This window comes from Cricetulus griseus, assembly GCF_003668045.3.
Source record: "Cricetulus griseus strain 17A/GY chromosome 1 unlocalized genomic scaffold, alternate assembly CriGri-PICRH-1.0 chr1_0, whole genome shotgun sequence".
NCBI classification, from domain to species: Eukaryota; Metazoa; Chordata; class Mammalia; order Rodentia; family Cricetidae; genus Cricetulus; species Cricetulus griseus.
The window spans coordinates 206771415-206775304 of NW_023276806.1; positions in this window are offsets into that span (position 1 = coordinate 206771415).

A 3890-nucleotide genomic window follows, 5' to 3' on the forward strand; every position below is an offset into this window, starting at 1 on the left:
CACAAAGCTATGAGTATAGCACAGTATCATTAACATCATTTGAATCATTTCCTTTGTATTTTTTTCTTGTCATATTTAGTTTTATCCTAGGTCCCTGGGCCATCCAGACCCTGGGTCCTGGATTCATTCTCATGGTATGGGCCTCAAGTTTAACCAGTTAGTGATTGGCCACTCTCACAATCTCTGCTATACCCCACATTTATGTGGTTGGGTTGGTGTCTCAATCCCTCCACTTGTAGTCCTGCCTAGTTATGGGAGATGGCCAGTTCAGGCAACATTTCTCCTTTTGCTTGGAATCTTAGCTGCATTCATCCATATAGACTCCTGGTAGTTTCCCTTATGCTATACCTAATCCCTCATGTTCCAATCTATAGCTTCCCCCAGCACATCTACAAAATACGTTCTATTTTCTAATACAAAATCTCTTCCCAAAGAGATTCAAGCTTTCCCCCTTGAATGAAACTTGTTATCAAGTCTCTCGGAGCCTGTGGATTGTAGTATGGTTATCCTTTAATTCACAAGCCATTATATGCTTATAAGTGAGTAAATTCCATGTTTGTTTTTCTGGGCCTGTGTTGTCTCACACAGGATAGATTTTACTAGTGCCATTCATTTGGCTGAAAATTTCATGATGTCCTCATTTTTAACAGCTGAGTAATACTCCATTGTACGGATGTACCACATTTTCTTAATCTGTTCTTCAATTAAGGGGCATCTAGGTTGTTTCTAAGTTCTGGTTATTAAAAATAAAGCCACTATGAACATAATAGGACAAGTGCCCTTGCCATATATTGAACATACTTTGAGTATATGCCCCAGAGTGTATAAATGGGTCCTGAGGTAGACTCACTCTAATTTTCTGAGAAATTGCCATATTGGTTTCCATGGTGGTTGAACAAGTTTGTAGCTCCATCAGCAGTGGAGGAAGGTTCCCTTTGCTCCACATCCGTGAAAGCATGAGCTGTCGCTTGTATTTTTTTCCTCATTTTTCTTTCATTCTGACAGGTGAAAGATGAAATTGCAGAGTTATTTGGATTTGCATTTCTCTGATGGCTAAGGTTGTTGGGCATTTCTCAAAGTGTATTTTTGGCCATTTGTGATTCCTTTTTTGTCTCTTTTTTATTTTAATTAGAAAGAAAATTATTTTACATGTCAATCCCAGGTCCCTTTCCCTCTCTACCTCCTCTTTCCCCACCCCTGCAACTAACACCCTACCTATTCCATACCATTTCTGCTCCCAATGGAGGGTGAGGCCTTCCATAGGGTGTTTTCAAAGTCTGTCGTATTCTTTGGGATAGGGCCTACACCAACCCCCTTGTTTTTGTGAGAATTCTCTGTTTAGATATGTACCCCATTTTAAAATGTAATATGTGGGGGGTTTAAGTCTATTTTCTTGAGTTCTTTATATATTTTGGAAATAGGTTCTCTGCCAGATGTGAAGGGATGGTGAAGATCTATTCACATTCTGTGGTCTACCATTTTGTCCTGTTGTCTTTTGCCTTACTGAAGTTCATCAGTTTCATGAGGTCCCATTTACTAATTGTTGTCTAAGCTGTTCAGCAAATTGTTTCATGTGCCAATATGTTCAAGAATATTTAATCTCCACTTTCTTCTCTATCAGATTCAGTATAACTAAATTTATTTTGAGGTCTTTGATCCACTTTGACTTGAGATTTATGCAGGGTTGTATGTGTATCAGGATGACTATAGCCTCATAAAAATAATGTTGTAATGTTCTTTCTCTTTCTATTTTGGTAAATAATTTGAGGTGTACTGAGACCAGCTCTTCTTTGAAATTCTGGTTGAATTCTGCTTTGAAACCATCCTTCCCTCAGCTTCTTTTGTTTGGGGAATTTTAATGACTATTTCTATTTCCTTAGGGATTATACTCTATTTAAATTGTTTATCTGGTCTTGCTTTAAGTTTGGTATGTGGTATCTATTAAGAAGGAATCTGTCTATTTATTTTAGATTTTACAAGTTGTGTGAAGAAGAGATTTTTGAAGTATGTCCTAATGATTCTTTGGATTTTCCCAACGCCTATTGTTATGTCCCCAATTTCATTTTGAGTTTTGTTGATTTGGATATTGTCTCTGCCTTTTAGTTAATTTTGATAAGGGATCTTTTCTGATTGCTGTTTTTTTTTTTTTTTTACAAGAACCAACTCTTTGTTTCATTGACTCTTTGTATTGCATGCTTTGTTTCTATTTTATTGATTCCAGCACTCAGTTTGATTATATTCTTCTGCCTAATCCTCTAGCTGTTTGTTTGCTTGTTTTTGTTCTAGAGTTTCTGGGTATAATGTTAAGTCACTATTATGAGAACTCTCTAATTTCTTTGTGCAGGCAGTTAGTGCTATGAACTTTCTTCTCCGTGCTGCTTTCATTGTATCCCATAAGTTTCGGTATTTTGTGCATTCATTTTCATTGGGGTCTAGAAGTCTTTAATTTCTTTCTTTATTTGCTCTTTGACCCTGTGGCAATTTGGTTGTGAGTTGTTCAGTTTCCATTAGTTTGTAAGCTTTCTGTAGTTTGTGTTGGTGTTAAATTTCAGCTTTAATTCATGCTGATATGATAAGATACAGAGTGTTATTAAAATTTTCTCATATCTGTTTACACTTGCTTTGTGGCCAAGTATGTGGTCAGTTTTGAAGAATGCTCCATGATGCTGAAAAGAAGGTATATTTTTTATGTGTATTTTCCTTCTTATTTAATTTTTGTTTAAATTAAAAACAATCTTACTTTACATACCAATCCCAGTTCACTCCCTCCCTCTCACCCTCCCTCCCTCCCTTCCACTCTTCCCACCATCCCACCCACCATCTCTTCATCCCACCCACCATCCACTCCTCAGAGACAATGAGGCTCCCCATGGGGAATCATCAAATTCTGTGTCATCATTTAAGGCAGGACAGAGGCCTTTCCCCCTATATCTAGGCTGAGAGAGTATCCCTCCATGAGGAATGGGCTCAAAAAAGCCATTCTATGCACTAGGAATAAATACTGGTTCCCTTGCTAGAAGGTCCATAGATTGCCCAAGCTCCCCAACGGAAAACCATGTTCAGGATGCATAGTTAAGTCTTGTGCAGGTCCCCAGCTGCCAGTCTGGAGTCCATGAGCTCCCACTTGTTCAGGTCAGCTGTTTCTGAGGGTTTACCCAACATGGTCTTGACCCCTTTGTTCATCACTCCTCCCTTTCTACAACTGGGTTTGGCTCAGTGCTTAACTGTACATCTTTGTGTGTGCTTACATTAGTTACTGGATAAAGGCTCTATGATGTCATTTAAGGTAGTCAGAAATCTCATTATAGGGGACAGGCATTTAAAGTAGCCTCTCCACTACCAAATAGATTCTTAGTTGTGTGGATTTCTGGGAATTTCCCTAGTGCCAGGTTTCTTTTAAGCCTGTAACAGCTCCCTCTATCAAGGTATCTCTTTCCTTCTCTGTCCTTCCCCCAACTTGAATGTCTTTATCCCTCATGTTCTCCTGACCCCTCCCCTTCTCCCCTCCTCTTTCTCCTACCTCCCCAAGCATGGCATGTATTCATTCATAAGTGAATATCAGTAATAGAGCAATGGAAAAAGCCTACAATCCACAACCCCAGAGAAGCCAGGAAACAAAGAGGACCCTAATAGAGACATACATTTCTTTCCCCCACTGAAGGGGAAAGAAACAAAATCTTTTGAGTAAACTGGGAGCATGTGGGAGGGAGGAGGAAGGTAGGAAACAGAGAAGAAGGTATGTTCTTTTGTGTTTGTGTGGAATGTTGTGTAGATACCTATTAGTCCATTTGACTCATCTATTTTTTTACCTTATTTCTCTGATTAGTTTCTATCTGGGTGTCCTTTGTAACAGAAACAATGGCTTTTCAAGTCTCCCAGTATTAATGTGT